The following is an 18,868-nucleotide window of genomic DNA, read 5'->3' on the forward strand; positions in this document are numbered from 1 at the left end:
ACCACAGCTTTTTATTCACACATCTACTGATGGGCACTTGGGCTGTTTCCAAATCTTGGCTCTTATAAATAGTGCTGTTATTAGCATAAGGGTGCATATATTCTTTCAAATTAGTGTTTCCGGTTTCTTAGGACATATTCCCAGAAGTGGAATCACTGGGTCATAAGGCAGTTACATTTTTAATTTTTTGAGGAAACCCCATACTGTTCTCCACAGTGGCTGCACTAGTCTGCATTCCCAGCAGCAGAGCACAAGGGTTCCCTTTTCTTCACATCCTCTCCAGCACTTGTCATTTGTTGATTTCTTGATGATAGCCATTCTGGTGGGTGTGAGGTGATACCTCATTGTGGTTTTAATTTGCATCTCTCTGATGATTAATGATGTTGAGCAACTTTTCATATGTCTAATGGTCATTTGTATGTCTTCTTTGGAGTAGTGTCTATTCAGGTGCTTTGCCCATTTTTTAAATTAAATTGTTTGGTGTTTTTTTTTTGGTGTTGAGTTGTATAAGTTCTTTATAAATTTTGGATATTAACCTCTTACCAGATGTCTCTTTGGCGAAAATGTTCTCTCATTCAGTGTGTTGTCTTTTTATTTGTTTTCATTATCAATAACACCCTTATTTGAGAAAGGGGAAAAGAGGCCAAATTCTGATGTAGAAAAATGTACAGCAATAGACTGCATTTTAAACTTAGATGTCCAAGAAGTTCTTTGAAAAAGGAAATTTCAGTAGCACAGTCGGTTTATCAACCAGCACTCTGAGTTAGTCAGAGTGTCTACCACATTGCCATGTGCTTGGGAATACAATTAAAAACAAGGTAAAAAGATGTAAAAAAATGATACTACAGTGATAATGTAAAAAAGAAGTTGGGCTTGGCTGGCATGGCTCAGTGGTTGAGTGTCTACCTATGAACCTAGAAGGTCACATGCCCAGGTTGCGGGCTCGATCCCCAGTGAGGGGCATGGAGGAGGCAGCCGATCAATGATTCTTTCTCATCATTGATGTTTCTATCTCACTCTCCCTCTCCCTTTCTCTCTGAAATCAATAAAAATATATTTAAAAAAGAAATTGGTACAACTTTCCCAGAGAGCAATTTTCATTAAAAGATTAGAAATATTTATATCCCTTGAATACACCGTCATACTTGTAGGAATCCTTTAGAAAAGTAAGATAAGGTGAGTCATTTTATGTATAAGTCTGTGCAGAGTAGTTTGTAGTACTAAAGATTGTTATGTAATATCTAGTAATAGATTAGTTAAATAAACTATAGGGCAATCATACTAAGTAGCCAAACATCATGTTTTACAATTTTGAATGTTATGAGAAAAGGTCTGTGATGTACTGTAAGCAAATCTGGACACAAACTAATATGTAAACTATAAAGATATACATTCACAGCTGAGTGGGAAAATATATATCACACTGACTTAGTGGTTGGGTTTTGTGTGTGTGTGTGTGCGCGCACTTTCTCTATATTGGATACTGCTACTTTAATAGCCAGGGGAGAAAAAAAGGGTTGATTTTTCTGGAATTATGATATGCTAAAATTTTTACATTACTTCAGTGAAACCAAACTCAAACTAAATGAAAATGGCCTAACAAAATAAATGCCAAGCAAGGGGTAATGAAGTATTTGTATGCGCTGTCCTGCTTATGTAAATTTGATAAGTAACGCATCATCAACCAGGCACTTTCAAAGCAGGGTTTCTTTATGGGGGTGATGGGTCTGAATTAACCAGCCCATCTACTGTCTACTGCCAACCACCTGCATCGCCAAGGAGAGGGCACTCCGTGTCAGAGCTACAATTTGCAACTCCGGGATAGGGTCGCTGTGGGATTCTTACTGACTTTCTATGTGTCTTGACCTTATCATAGATTTCATTTATGTTAATCTGCTCTAATGAATGCAGAGCTCAACTCTGGATGCTTTAATGCAGCAAGGTAATTTAGTAGGGCTGAGAAAGTCTTTTCAGCAAATGGTGCCACCCAAAATTGAAAATCTACATGGGAAAAAGAGAATCTTTCACACCATACACAAAAATTAATTAGAAATAGATCATAAACCTAAACATATATGCTAAAATTATGAATATTCTGTAAAAAATCACATGAAAATTCTTCCTGTGGAGTAGGCAAATATTTCTTTAATAGGACATAAAGAGCATGATAATCTGAAAAGGTAAATGCATAAATGGATGTAAAAATTTAAAGTGTTTTGTTCTTTGAACAATATTCTTAAGAAAATGAAAGGCGTGCAACAGACTGGGAGAAAACATTAGCAAAACAGATATCTTATAAAAGATCTGTATCCAGAGTATATAAAAACTCTTAAAACCCAATAATGACAAGACAATTAAGAATGAGAAAAAGATAAAGAAACATTTAACTAAAGAAGATATATGAATAACAAACACGTGAAAAGAAAGTCAATATCTTTACTTACCAGGAAAATGTAAACCATAATGACATACCACTCACACCTATAAGTGTAGCTAAAATTAAATGGGACTGCAAATACCAAGGGTTACCAGGGATGCAGAGCTACTGGAACTCTTATAAATTGTAGGTGAGAACACAGATGATATAATAGCCTTGTGAAAGTTTAGCAGTTTCTTATAAATTTGAAAATACAACTACTGTGACTTGCAGGTATTTCTCCAAGAGAAATATATATATATATTTGCAAAGATAGAATATTCCTAAAAGCTTTATTCATACTAAAAAACTGATAAGAACTCAAATGTTTATCCATAGATGAATGGACAAACAAATTGTGTTTTATCCATATAATAGAATACTGAGCAGCAATAAAAAGGAACAGACTACTGATACATACAACATGGATGAATTTAAAAAACATTATGCCAAGTAAAAAAAAGCTTAACTCAAATGGCTACATATTGTATAATTTAACTTACATAAAACTTTAGAAAAGGCAGCCCAATCTACAGTGATAGGCAGCAGATAAGTGTGTGCCTTCTGTGTGAGTGGCAGGGACAGAAAGTGAGTTAAAAGAAGCACAAGAAAGACTTTTGGGGTAATGGAATGCTTTATATCTTGATTGTAATGATTGTTAATGGGTCTATACACTTGTCAAAACTCTTCAAACTATAAACTTAAAACGGTTTCATTTTAGTGTATATAAATTTTACCTCACCAAAGTTGATTTAAAAAAAAACTTGTCATTCACCACATGATCATCTTAGTAAATGTAGAAAAGGTACTTGGTGAAATTCACTATTTACTCATGATAAAAACTCTTAACAACCTTGGAAGAGAGGTAAACTGCCTTACAAGGTGTGCACGCTACAGAGAAACTAGAGTAAACATTATACTTATTGGCGAAATGTTGAAAGCTTTCCCTTTAAACATGAGACTAGGACAAGGATGCCCTCTATCTACTCATCTGCTCAACACTGTACTATATGTCCTAGCCAGTTCAACTAGTAAATAAAATAAAATAAAATAAAATAAAATAAGAAGTATAAACGTTAGAAAAAAACCTTTCACGGATACATATAAATAGAAAAGTCCAAAAGCATTGACAAATAAGTTTAGTGAAGTTGTTGGGTACAAAGTCAAAAAAGCAAACAGTGAATTTTTAAATACCAGCAACAATCCATTACAAAGTGAAATTTTAAGAAGATACCATTTATAATACCATCACAAAAGATCAGATACCTGGAATGAATCTAACTTATGATATGCAAGAGCTCTACATGGAAAACTATGAAACACTAAAGATCTATGAAAGTAAAGATATAAACCAATGGAGCGATCCCAATGTTCATGTGTCAGAAGACTCAATAAATGCTCCCAAAATTCCAATGAAAATCTTAACCTGTTTGTCAAAATTAACACAATTTTATAACACAAATGCAAAGTGCCTAAAACACCCAAGAGATATCAAAGAACAATTCTAGTGGATATCAAAATGTATATAGCTATAATAATTACTTTTGGGGAAAGAAGGATAGTGACATAGATGGACTCATAGGGATAGGGTTTCTGAGCTACTGGCAACATTCCATTTCTTTTTTCTTCTTTTATATATTGTGTCTTTATCTTTTATTTATTTATTTAAGTGTAGTTGGTATACAATCTTATATTGGTTATATTAGTTTCAGGTGTACACTATGGTGAGTCAACATTTCTATACCTTACAATATGATCACCCCACTAATTCTAGTAATCATCTGTCACCATGTAAACTTAGCACAATATTATTGAGTTTCATTCCCCTTTTCTACCCCCTCCCTTCTGGCAACCATCCCTTTGGTCTGTTTCTGAGTCTGTTTCTGTTTTGTTTTATTTTTAGATTCTGAATGTGAGTGAAACCATACAATATGTCTTTCTCTGACTTATTTCACTTAGCGTAATACCCTCTAGATCAGTGGTTCTCAACCTTGGCTGCACATTAGAATCACCTGGGAATCTTTTTAAAATCCTGATTTCTGGGCCTCATCCTCTGGAAATTCTGTTTCTTTGTTACTAATGTTGTGGCCCCACCCCATCACAAAGAAACAGAATTTCTGGAGGATGAGGCCCAGAAATCAGGATTTTAAAAAGATTCCCAGGTGATTCTAGTGGGCAGCCAAGGTTGAGAACCACTGCTCTAGATAATTCCATGTTGTAGCAAATGTCAAGATTTCATTCTTCTTATTGCTGCATAATATTCCATTGTGTAAATCACATTAATCTATTGATGGATACCTAGGTTGTTTTTATATCTTGGCTATTGTAAATAATGCTGCAATGAGAATAGGGGTGCATATATCTTTTCAAATTAGTGTTCTGGTTTTCTTTGGATAAATCTGAGAAGAGGAATTGCTGGGTCATATGATATATCTGTTTTTAATTTTCTTGAGGAAACTCCGTACTGTTTTCTATAGGGGCTGCACCACTTTGCAGTCCCACCAACAGCACACAAGGGTTCCCTTTCCTCCACAACCTTGCCAACACATGTCATTTGTTGACGTTTTGATAATGGCCATTCTGACTGCTATGAGGTAGTATTATCATTGTGGTTTTTGTTTTCATTTCCCTGATGATTAGTGATGTTGAGCATCTTTGCATGTCGGACATTTGTATATCTTCTCTGGGGAAATAACTTTTCATGTCTCTGCCCATTTTTTTTAATCAGATTGTTTATTTTTGTTATTTAGTTATATGAGATTCTTATATATTTTGGTATAAACCCCTTATAGGATATATCCTACATTGGGGAAACGACTGATGCATGCCCCCCCCCCCAAATGAAACTGGACTACTCTTTTACACCATATACAAAGATAAACTCAAAATGAGTTAGAGACTTAAATGTAAGGTCTGCAGTCCAAAAAACTCCTAGAAGAAAATATAGGAAGTAAACTATATGACATCAGTCTGAGTAATATTTTTTTGGACATGTCCCTTTGAGAAAAGAAAACTAAAAGCTCCACATAGCAAAGGACACCTTCAACAAAACAAAAAAGCATGGATGGAACTGGAGAGCATTATGCTAAGCGAAATAAGCCAGTCAGAGAAAGATAAATATCACATGATCTCAGTCATTTGTGGATGATAATGAACAACATAAACTGATGAACAAAAACAGATCCAGAGACAGAGAAGCATCGATCAGACCATCAAACCTCAGAGGGAAGGCAGGGGAGGGTGGGAGTAAGGGGGAGAGATCAACCAAAGGACTTGTATGCATGCTTATAAGCATAACCAGTGGACACAGACACCAGGGGCGTGAGTGCATAAATGGGGGGGGGCAATGGGGGAATAAGGACACATATGTAATACCTTAATCAATAAAGAAAAAAAAGCAGCCTACTGAATGAGAGAATGTATTTGCAAATGATATATCTGATAAGGGATTGATATCCAACATTCTTGACTTGAGTGGTGGTTACAGAAATCTATTCTGAGTTTTTCATTAATTCATAAATTTCCCATATGTGTGCTATACTTCAGAATTTTAAAAGGGAAGATGAGAGTTTGGAGATGGATGGTTGTGACGGCTACACAACAATGTGAATGTACTTAATGCCACTGAGCTGTACACTTAGAAATGGTTAAAATTGTAAAATTTATGTTATGTATATTCTACAACAATTAAAATAAAATTGTGAAATATAAAAAGATAAAAGTTAAATATATGTAATACTTTCAACAAAAAAAGAATAATTTAAAAAGTTAAAAATGGAAAAATAGGTGAACAGGAAAATTACAGAAAACCCTCAAAGCTCAAATGTATGAAAAGATGCTCATAATCACTAGTAAACAGAGAAATGTATTAAAACAGTAATACATCACTTTATACCTTTTAGACTGGCAAAATGTTTCATTGTATCAATTGGCAAAGATGTGCATAGGTCTCATTCACTGATGTTGGGAGTATAGTCTGATCAGGCCATTGTAACAGGTATGTTGTGTGTGTGTCCTATGACCCAACAACCCCACTCCTCATGATACATTAAAAGTAATTTCCTATACAGATCCCAAAAGAGATGTGTATTAGAATGTCTTAGTGCAATATTATTCATCATGGCAAGAAATTGGTTTCCATTTGGGGTCCATCCCTGGAAATGTGGTAGTTGCACTCCATGGAATACCATAAAAATTAGAAGCAGAAAACTAGACATCAACATAGACTGGCCTTAAAAACATACTACATAATTTTAAAGAAGGAGACAGAATTGAGTTACAATACCAATTACATAAATTAAAAATACCCGAATGCCAAAACAAGATGTATTTCTCAAGAACATATAAAAGTTAAATGATATATATTAAATAGGTAATTTTGTGTGAAAAACGAGGAAAAATGGGAGTACAGGGTGGTGTCAGTTGCTCAAAACTCAGAGGGAAAGCAGGGGAGGGTGTGGGTGAGGGGGAAAGATCAACCAAAGGACTTGTATGCATGCCTATAAGCATAAGTGATGGATGTGGACAACAGGGGGTGAGGGTGAGGGTGGACAACCGGGGGTGAGGGTGAGGGCAGGATTGAGGGGATGAGGGGACATTGGTGGGATAAGGACACATTTGTAATATCTTATTCAATAAAGGGAAAAAAAGAAAAAATACAAATAGCCAAGACAGGACACCAATTTAACCAAATGATCAAAGTTAACTTCACCTGTAGCAGGACATACCAACATAGAGCGCTTTCTGATATGGTGCACTAATATGTATCACTTGGGTACTGTTTTACCAGTCATGTGTAACCTAAATTTAAGTAAAACAAACCATTAGAATACCCAAATTGAGGGATATTCTACAAAATAACTGGCTTGTACTCTTCAAAAGTGACAAGGTCAAGAAAAACAAAGGGAGGCTGAGGAACTGTTCTGGGTTAAAAGAGACTAGAGACATGGGATTTTTGAGCCAGAAACAGGACAACAGTGAGACAAGTAGTGAAATCTGAGTAAGGTGTCTAATATCATATCAATGCTAATTTCCTAATTTTTATAGCGATGTTTCTTAAAATAACACCTGGGGAATTGACAGAATATGTGAGAACTCTATATTAATTTTGGCATATAATTCACACACCATAATATACACCATTTTAAAGGGCACAATTTAGTGGTCTTTAGTATATTCACAAAGTTGTGCAACTCCCACCAGAATATTAATTCTAGAAATTTTTCATCAAGAGAAGCCCTACACCCATTGGCAGTCACTTCCCACTCCCTCCTTCCCATAGCTCATGGCATCCCCATTCAACTACTGTGTCTCTAGACTTGCCTGTTCTGGACATTTCATACAAATGGAATTCTACAATATGTGTTGTGTTTGGCTTCTTTAACTTCGTGTAATGCTTTCAAGATTCATCCAAGTTATAGCATGTATTGGTACTTCATTCCTTTATATAGCTGAATATTCCATTGTATGATATACCACCTTTTCTTTATTCATTCATCGGTTGATGGGCTATTATGAATAGGAATAGTGCTGCTGTGAACATGAGTGTATATGTATTTGTTTAAGTACCTGTTTTCAATTCTTTTGGGTGTATACCTAGGAGTGAAAATGCTCAGTCATATGAGAACTCCAACGTTTTGAGGAACTGCCAAACTTTTTCAAAACATCTGCACCATTTTAAACTTCCATCAGCAGTGCCTTATGGTGACTTTTTCAAAGCCTGAAATTGTTTCAAAATGGGAACTTTACTGGTTCGTCGAACTTGAAAGGGAAATATAAAGCTTACCATGTGACTAGGAGTAAAAACCTGACCGTGTAATTAGGGAGTTCTTCACACCAGGCCCTATTTTCAACACCGTGTTTTTTAATGACAAAGGGACTCAAAGAACATTACAAATGTGGGAGTGGAGATGGGAGGGGGGAAAGTGTCCTTTTGATAATTATGATTTATGAAACATAACCATGTTGCACAAAGACCTGTATCATTCTTCAAAGGCTGTCAAATATATCAAGTGGAATGACTTTCTCTTCCCAACACACACACACACAGAGAAGCACAATCTTTTAAAAGCTCCAAGACATTAACTTTATTTTTACTGAATTCAGCATGGGGTGACAAAAATGCATTACATCATTATAATTGACTATTACATCCAGACATTTTAATTTTTCTTAAATGTATTGGGATGACATTCATTAATAACATTATATAGGTTTCAAGTATACATTTCTGTGATACATCATCTGTATATTGCATTGTGTGCCCAGCACCCAAAGTCAAATCTCCTTCCATAACCAGAGTCAACCCTCTCTACCTTTCACTATTCCTCCACCTCCCTTTCCCTCTGGTAAGCCCCATACTGTTGTCTGTGTCTATGAGTTTTGTTTGTCTTGTTTGTACATACAGGCATTTATCCTTGCATTCCTTATATTCGTTTTCTACCTTAAATGTTATTTCATATTAATTAAAATACATATAATTTCTTACTAAAAATCCCTAGTTCATATAACCAAGGGTTTATAACTTCTCCTTAAAGTTACGTTCCTTTATGATGGAGAATTTAATAGTTTAAATTGTTAGTTTTTTTTAATATTTAGAGGATTAAATATATTTACCAGCAGCGGAAAAACAAAGTACAATGTAAAAATGATTTTCTAAAAGATATTTTCATTCTCTTCTTTCCTTCTGCAAACTGATGTTTTATCTTTACAAGTTATCTGTCATTCCATAGGAAAATTGCTTGTCTTCCGGTTTCATAAGAGATGGTGAACAGCAGTTAAAAAAATCCAGTTTACTTAAATTCCAAAGTTCACTTCAGGGAAAAATGACAGGGTGGAATGTTGGGGCAGAGTGAGAGAGATAGATTCTGGTGAAACTGAGAATCATTCACAAAAGTTACAGGGCTGTGCTATGACTTCTGATAGCAATTATGAATAGAAACAATGGTCAATGATTAGAGTTGAGGCAGAGAGAAGGAAGGATAGCATTACATCTTGTCTCTGGCTCATTCGGTTTCCTAGGCTGGTGGGTAAGACCATCTTGGATAAAATAAGGTCATTCTTTGCTATGGTGATCAGCGTTCATGGCGTCCTTTCTCTGCACTCTGTTCAATGATAAAGCCCACTGGTTTATGCTTCCTGGAAAACAGTTATTCCAAAACAGCACAGGTGAAGAAGCACTGGTGAGACAGGCATGAAGAACATGTTTCCAGGTAGCCTGAAACCCAGCAGACAATGTAGCTGTTGCTTAACAAACACAGAAATCTACATTGTATGCCAGGTTCAAGCCCCAGACCTGGATGTTGGGCCTGCAAGTCCTCACACAGTTGCCTGCTGTTTCTGATACTTGTTCTCTCTACCACAGGGAAAAGACAACCGCAAGTCAGAATGCACTGCTAGGACTTACATACTGCCAGTGAAATTTCCTTATATTGTCATAACATCCAGTTGTCATTATTTAATCATCACATTATTATGAGAATGCCATTTAAAGGTCCAGAGATAAAAAAGATGGATGGGTGGATAAGACAGACAAGTAAATAGGTAGGTAGTTTTGTGATCAAATGATTGAGAGGGAGAGAGGAAGGGAGAAACGAGGGGATGGGGAGAGAGAGAGAGAGAGAGAGAGAGAGAGAGAGATCGACCATCCACAGGGGGAAGAGAGAAAATCAATCCATGGATAAAATATCTAGATCTCTCCCACTTCTGGTGTTGAAATCAAACACATGACATCATTTATAAAACCTTAATGGTCCACACATTCTGGCTAATAATGGAAGACTTACCACCCCATAACTTAGTTCTGTGTGTATAAATCAAGGTAAAGTTTTCCAATAACTTTGGCTCAGGATAGTATAATAGAAGCTCAAAGATGCCATCAGAGACCCAGTAGCCAGATGTAGCTACTGATTATAAAAGACAGGATCTACACTGACTACTGAGCCACTGAGGGCACCTACAAGTACCAGCAGTTAGATGATCAGCAGAACTTCTGGGCAGGAGCTCTGTGGAAGGAAAGAGAACATATCAATCTTGGAAACTTATCTGAAAAATGTATCAAGAAATTCAATTGCATATTTTATTTATTAACATTCTAACAATAATCTTATGTATACAGTTTAAAACAACCTCTAGATTTATTTACTTATGCAACATGTATTGATAGTTTTATTGAGTGAAGTGCCAGATACTCTCTCAGGTGCTAGAGATCCAGCAACAAATAAAAAAGATTAATATCCCTGCCCTTCTAGCATTCATTATTATTTGTGAGAAAATTCAAAAATAATTACTTGGAATGTTTTGCAGTAAAATATCTTATATGTGAAAAACAAACAAGAAAAAAATCCCACAAGAACAACAACAACAAAAAACACACAACCAAACCACCAATCTACCATTTTATTGTGGCCTGGGAGCATCTTTGTTTGCTTTATGTCAGTTTAACTTGGGTAATCTAGCAATGATACACATATGTAAAATAAATTGCGGTAAAATATTGTTTTCTGCTATAAGTTGAGACTGATACACTTATTTCTACCAAATGTCTAAAATAACAACAACAAAAAACTGAAAAAAGGTGTTTACAAAGTAATCAAAGCAGCAAATTATTCAAATGTCAGTTCTAAATTTTCCTCCCATAATACAATGTAGGTTAAAAAAATTGAAAGATATTTGTCCACTCCTTGATTTATTCATTTATTCACTCAGCCGCCCCAAAAATGCCTATACCAAGTGACTTCTCTATACGTTATGCCAGTCACTGGGCATGAAATCCCTCCACTCATGGAACTAAGAGTCTTAAGATTTAAGGTGCGGTTAGGGAAAGACAGAAAAAAAATTATTTTTTTAAAATTTAAATTCTTTATTATTTAATACTAGAAAAGCGGGGGTGGGGGAAGTCTGGGAGGGAGGGAAGGAGACATGTACTACTATTTGTAATACCTTAAACAATAAAAAAATAAAAAAGAAGGCATTCTTATATTAGCATATGATCACTGTGGCCCATTATTGTTTGACTTTTAAAATTATTCTAGATAGTAAATGACTATGCAACTTTGCCCCAAGTACACATGTTTTAGAATCCCACTTTTTTATGAATTTTAAATGCTTTGGCTGTCACTTAGAAAAGGTTAGGAAAGTTATCCTCAATTGAAAGAAAGACCATACTTAGAACTTAAAGTTAGTATAATTTGGTATGCAGCTGGACTTCTGAATGAGAGCTCTCAATTTACAGATTTCAAGTGAATGCTTTAATTATTTAATCACAGATGTCTAATTTTAAGAAGGGACCCACTTGCCAAGTTGTAGTAATACTGATTCACCAGGCAGTTCGCTCTTAGGGGAAGAGAATGGGGGAATTCACAAGGTGAAGTAGGTTTTTGTTTGACTGCTAATTCTTTTTCGTTTTTAAATAAATTGAAAGCAACTCCATCTATGAAGTATATACTGGCATTGCCTAAAACCCAGGGCATATACACCAAAGGGATAACAAAACAGTAACACCTTGTTTATACATGTTTAACTGAATCTTATCCTCAATGTAGAAATCAAACACTTATAGAAAACAAATTTACGTTTCATAAACCACTAGTGTTAAATGCTCATAACTCTTACAAGTTAGACTCACAATTAAAATGAAGCAAAGATTTAGTTTGGTTAGTTTTAATGCCAAAATCCAAATCATTATCTTTTGTAAATTTGGGTTCATATTTATATTAGAAGAATGATATTTTTAATGCGCAAAGCTTGCCCTATCCATAAATCTTACTAAATCTGAAGAACTATAAAGTTAAGATGGTTATTCCTCCCACTTTTAAATTTTCTACGTAATACAAAAAGGAAAAAGTATAAATAAAATTTTATTTAAGGCTACTTACTCTACAGATCAGTGTCAACTAGCTAATAATACATATCTTAATGTTTATTAAAATATAAACAATAGAATATATAAGGAATATACTATAGCATAGAATACTAACCAATAATACGTTTTCAAAGATTATGAATAAAAGCCAAAGAAATAGGGTCTAAGTAAAAATGTCACATTATATAATTCCATTATCTAACAAGAATACAACTAAGCCACAGGGATGGGTGATAAAACTGTAGCCAAGGTACTCATAACTCAAGTTCTATTCACAGTGTAAACAGTCAAAAGAAAAATAATAAAAAACCCCCATCCGTTCTGGTTTAAGACCATTTATTTGAGGTACACATAATGGGAAAGACAGTTTAAAGGGAGGAAAACATTGATTAAAAGTTAAGCCTGCCACCTGCTGTTGGAAAACTACTTGGAACCAGAATAAAGACCATTTCTTAAAATGTTATGAAGAAGTTGAAGAGTTTACCATCCAGAATTAGAACAGGGGTGCCCTATAAACCAAACCAAGAAGTAAAGAAACCCATTGATGTTTAAACCTAAGGTGACAGATATAAAATATTCTCAAACTTTCACTAAAAAGAAAAGAAATGCTGCATCATGGGGCATTCAATGAAAGGAAGAGTAGACTTGCCCTGTCTTTTGAACAGATTATCTAATTCTATTTTGCCCCCTATAAGTATATAAAACTTTAGAAAACATAGTTTTTTAGAAGAAATGTTGACCCCATCACTATATGTGGAAGTAAATAAAGAGGAATGAGCAATCTGATAGCATTGTTAGAATGTTAATTTTTCTAGGTCAGAATTGTAAAGTTTAAGTCTAGATGTCCCCTGCAACCCCTATCCATGATATTTCATAGTTGAGTGCATGTACCAGGAGCCTTATATAACTAAATACAAACATGGTCAGCTTCTCAAACATATTTATGACTTGACAGAACACATACAGCACTATGCTCTTCTAACAAAGTCAGTGTTTACTTTAGAAATGAACTAAAACTGCCTCTCATGAGGTAATCTCATGTTAAGTGTTCTTTTATACACACACACACACACACACACACACACACACACACGGACACTGAAAGGTGTTGGATATGTCTATTACCTTGATTGTGGTGACAGTGTCATGGGTGTTTGCCTATATTCAAATTAATCAAATTGTGCACAGTGTGTACAGTTCTTTGTGTATCAGTTTTACCTCAGTAAAGTTGTTTACAAAAAACAAACTGTCTCCCATGTGGTTAAGAACAAAAGTTCAATGAACTCTATAGCTGGGAAAGAAATGCACACATATACACACACTGTGTCACAGGGTGAAATTATGCCAGAGGACAAACCAATCTTTCAGATACAGGTGTCTAATTAAAGTATGTTCTCAGGGACTTTAATTCCTATTGTGTTACGTCAGAGTATTCGAGCCAGGGTCTCTCCATAACTAGCACATGGTTGCAATCCATCCAACTGTTGCATACCTGAGATCCTGTGACTACACTGACCCAAAACATTTACACCAGCTGATGGTCACTTGATTCTCACATCACTCTGTTTAGTAAATTGCTCCGCAAGTCAACTTGAAGATTTGAGGTGAACATTTCTGAGATGTTCCTGCTCAAGAGTTTTTTTTATAAAAAGACATTCCTTGCCAAATAATTCTAGTCTGAACAGGCCTGGGAAGGGATGGGGTTGGCATAAGATACTAAAACAAGCTTCTAAAGGTGAAACCACTCACAGCCCATAAAGACGGACTCAGACTAGTTTTTAAAAATAGTATTTAGCAATCCTTCTCAATAAAAACCAAAATTTTTTAAAACAGGCATTGGATAAAAAAATGAATAATTTTACTCATTAAAAACACGCCAAGAAAAAGGATAGTTTTTACCAAAGTAACAACCTTTTTATGGACAAGTTCCAGAAATTAATTGCACTAAATTCACTTGCAAATATCTCTCTGAAAGAAACCCCTAAGGCATTTTCTTCATACGATGTCTGCAGTGTGCAATACTGGTGAGGAATTCCTATAATTGAAAAAAAGTAAAATAATTTGCATTCTATCAATGATAAGTAAAAAAAAAATCAAAATAAGGTGACTGTTTTCTGAACCTTTAAGTAATAGAAAAACTAGTTGGTTCCCCCAAGAATTCCTGACTTAAACTTTTATTTAAATCACAATCCATTACTATTCTTTACTATTACTGGAGTTTTTTCAAATTTGTTCTCATTTCCAAGCCTTGGGCTATGTTCTAAAGGCATCAACATTACATACACATGATATTGAGAGTTTCATTTATAATCAAATCTCCACCAAGACTGCATTTGCCACTGTACAGAATCCTCAACATTCAATGTTCTCATGGTACAAAATTCATTTGGTCTCCCCCTTGGCTCTTGCCATCAAGTTTCACTCAGCTCAGATAGACTGAAGGAGGGGCAACTATTTGGCCTCTGCACACTGCTCACCCCAGCCTTCTTCTTCCTCTGCTGGGCTCAGCTCAAAGAGCCTTTCCTAGAATTCTAAGGGACCTTCCTGGAGTCCTCCAGAAAGTTAGTTGCAGGCTACTAGTTAGTTGGCCAGCTCCCTGATTACTCAATTTGTGTGTGTCAGCCAGAAACACAAACCAAACTGCTCTTTATTTATTTATTTATTTAGAAATGTGTCTCCCTATGAGAAGGTGAGCTCCTTGAGGGTAAGAACTGAGTCTTGGTCTTTTGAGATTCTCCAGGTATTGATATTAGATCATACTAATGCACTAGATCCGTGGTCGGCAAACTCATTAGTCAACAGAGCCAAATATCAACAGTACAACGATTGAAATTTCTTTTGAGAGCCAAATTTTTTAAACTTAAACTATATAGGTAGGTATATTGTTATTAACTTAATTAGGGTACTCCTAAGGCTTAGTAAGAGCCACACTCAAGGGGCCAAAGAGCCGCATGTGGCTCACGAGCTGCAGTTTGCCGACCACGGCACTAGATCATAGGAATCTTTTAGTAAACATTTGTCAAATAAAAGAAATCTGAGTGAAGTACTGATAAAAACACTTAAAAAAAAACCCCAAATAACCAAAAACAGTGGGAGAGTATCTCCACTTCAGGAAAATTCTTGTATTTCTCTATCCTTTAAACATTACTTGATTTCCATCTTGATTTTATGATACTTTCCTATAAAATTTGTGGGTGCTTATAAAATCAAGCTATTTATAAAGGAGTATATTTTGCTAACAAAGCATGGCCAGTGAAAGCACTGTCTTATATCATTCCTTGGGGCTCAGAAAGGCTATCTTAACTGCCTTCAATTCTATACAACAAATAAGACCAATGGTGAAATGGAAAAAAATGATAAATTGGACAAGTAATTGCGGGGGGGGGGGAGAACATTCATATGTTGAAACTTCTTTTGTTTGTGATGGTTATAAAGTGAATGATATTGTAATCAAATGAAGCCTCTTCCAAGAATCGTAGACATCTACCAGAAGCTAACACTGGGCTTCACATATGAGATCTATGGTGTTAAATGAAGGAAAAAAGAGGGGGGGGGGATTGGATATGTTTAAACTTCTAGAGAGTGAAAGAAAGATAATAGTATAAAGTCCTAACCTACACATAAAGTATTTATTCCAAGAGTGGTCACCACTGAGTAGATGTGTGACCAGTTCTTCAACTGGTCCTAAGGAAATCCAGTGTTTTGGTGGTAATATTCAGTACAAAGCAAGGGCCATTAAAGGACTTGACAACAGCATTTTCTCCCCTTTCTGCTCTCATTAGTTGATGCTAGAATATGTCTATGCTCACAGTGGTGGGTTTAGACAGTGTATGGATGGTTCTGTAGAGCAAACGTGTTTGGAGAAATGCTATCAATGTAATTTAAAGTAAGATTCAAAAAATAACAAGAAAATATCAAAAGATCAAGCTCTCAACTTATAATTGGAGATGGATTTTTGAGATGGTCACAGAAGGAGTGTGGAATGTAAAAAGGAAGAGGGATACTGAAGAGGTAGGGTCATTAAAAGTGACCAAGAGCAAGAAGGAAAGGTGTTGGTCAATAGGGCCAAGGAGAAAAGGAATGTTAAGAGAAGGCCAAAACCTAGCCACAACACTAAGGCACTCAATGAGGCAACAGCTTCATGGACATCCGCTATTAACTAGGTAGAAGGGGAAATTTATCAGATGGAGAAAACCAGAAGGTTGGGAGAGGAAGGATGAAGGAAGAGGAACTCTTGGGAGTTAAAAAAAAAGTTTGAAAAGGTGAACATCCGGAGTCCGAGAGAAAGGGAAGATATTCATAGGCCTGGGCAAAGTCAAGAAATTGAGGAAGGAAGTATTTCTTCCTGTGCAGGGTTGGGGAGAGCAGTAGTGGCAAACTTTATCACTAAGTTGGAAAGGGGAAATAACAGAAACAAAACTGCTGTTTATAATGATGGTAAGTAACACAGGGGAAATCTGGTTCCTCTTTCTATGAGTGGAGAAAGAGGTCAGTAGAGGTACTTGGCACTAAAAGGATAGTATAACCTTGAAAGAACTGGCTCAAGGAAGATAAGAGAATGTGTGTGTGTGTGTGTGTGTGTGTGTGTGTGTGTGTGTGTGTGTGTGTGTGTGTGTGGTGTGTTGGGGATAATCTGAGGAAGTGTGAATGGCCGTGTGCTGAAGGAATAATTTTCAGTAAAAAACAAACAGCAAAACCCTCTCATTTAGACAAAAAGGCAAGGCATAAGAACTCAAAAATCAAGGGGAACTCTTAAATTCTAATGAGAACACACTGGATGTCAATTGGCAATGCGAGAAAAGCAGTGAACTTCGGAGTCTGATGAGCAATCCAAACCACAACTGGGGTATCCAGACTCTGGGTTGCCTATAAAATCCTATGTGGATGTGACAAGCCAGGAATGAACCCAGTTTACCTAACTAAGCCCAGAATTACCTTGTCCCCTTCCCAACTCAATGTTCTAGCCCCATGTTCATTCTCCTGCCTTCCATTTCTAGCTAGTATGTAATGGCATCAAACTATTCAAATTTCTCACTGACAATTATTATTCATTCTGACACTGCCTCTTTTATAAGTCCTATCCTGATTATTAAACTTTCTGTGGTCTGGGAAACAAATTATAAAGAAATCCATATGATAATTATTTTCATCCTACTACTGAGATCATTAATAGTTAGCACAAATCCTATGTTGACAGGAAAGAGCTGTTGTGTACATCACCACTTTTCCTTCATATTTGCCCTTATGGAAGCCAGGAGGGGACATGGAATTAGGGATGGAATAAATAGAGGTACTTAAAAGAGCAGAACCTGTAGGATTTGGTGGAAAAGCAAAATAAAACAAACCAAAAATATGGATTCCCTCTATTGAATTTTATCCTCAGACAAAACCTTACAATCTTTGTGCTCTCATATTATTATATCTTCTGATTTTCTAAGATTAGAATAAACCTGGATAAATTTTAAAAGCATGAATAGAAAGTTTAGAAACGGGAACTCTGGGATTAAGTCAAGAAAACAAGTCAAATTTTAGATGTGCCACTAGGGACAGACAGAAAACTCAGGAAAATGATCTTTTAAAGAAGAATTAAAAATAATTCAGTACACGAAATTTCACTTATGAAACTTGACTATCTTGATGGAAACCATGGGGCAACTAAGAGAATTAAGCTCTCATGTTTCCGTGTTGGTTTCACAAAGCCACTCACTCAATTCATGCCATCAGCAATCAGGCCCGATGAGGGAAATCACATAGTAAATTTCAGAACGCACTGTGTATATGGTGCTGTCCAGCTACTATGGCTCATTTCTATAGGAATCTTTGACCCTTACAACCTTAAGGAGCCTGTGGTTTTATCCATTTACAGAACAATATTAGAGGGGATCATTGTCATAAATGCCTCATATACAAATAGAAGGAACGCCAGTAACTGTCTGACATATTGATGAGCAAAGAGTCCTGGTCAAATATTCAATTACATGACTTTAGGGAAGCAGCAGGGTGTAGTAGGGAGAATGGTGACCTCTGCTCAAGAAGATAGGGGCTCTGTGATCCAGCCAAAGAGCTTGGCTTCCCTGGGTTTCGGGTTGTTCCCCAAGCAAATGAGGATAATACTGATCCTATCTACAATGGTATCATTGAGATGATCACACAAAATGAGGTCCATGAAAGTACTTTATCAATTTTCATGCACTCTGCAAATAGAAGGGATTTATTTCTCTAATGGTAGACTCTGAAGGTGGTATTTTCATGTCTTATCTTTGCAATCTGAACCCCACTTCACATGCTTTCACCCTCATCATGTGGTGAGTGCTACAGTAGTGTTTAAGTGCAAATGCTTATAAAGCAGGCAGATGGCTTGCCCCATAGTGCTGAACAAGATACTTCCTGAACCACTTGTTTCAGTGCCTCGTAAACAGGAGCAGCTAAAGCTGTCACATTTATGTTTGCAGTTTGACTTTGGTTTCTCATCTGTACTAGAAGGTTACATTTTAAACCCAAAACCATTAATCAGCTTTTTTTCTAAGAGATGCTAAGTTGTTGTTTGTTTGGTGTTTTTTTTGGGTGGGGTGGGGGGGGGGCAAAAAGGG

General features: G+C 36.0%; 1 long non-coding RNA gene across 3 annotated transcripts in view; it reads right to left on the reverse strand.

The window, feature by feature from the left end:
- Positions 1-8,477: 8,477 nt before the first annotated feature.
- Positions 8,478-18,868, reverse strand: part of LOC102239002 — a 90,285-nt gene continuing 79,894 nt past the window's right edge. For all 3 annotated transcript variants that reach the window (XR_001363167.1, XR_313888.2, XR_001363166.1), the window contains one exon: positions 8,478-10,419. This is a non-coding gene — a long non-coding RNA (uncharacterized LOC102239002). The remainder of the gene's footprint in view (positions 10,420-18,868) is intronic.

Source organism: Myotis brandtii, unplaced genomic scaffold (genome assembly GCF_000412655.1).
Source record: "Myotis brandtii unplaced genomic scaffold, ASM41265v1 scaffold349, whole genome shotgun sequence".
Taxonomy (NCBI): domain Eukaryota; kingdom Metazoa; phylum Chordata; class Mammalia; order Chiroptera; family Vespertilionidae; genus Myotis; species Myotis brandtii.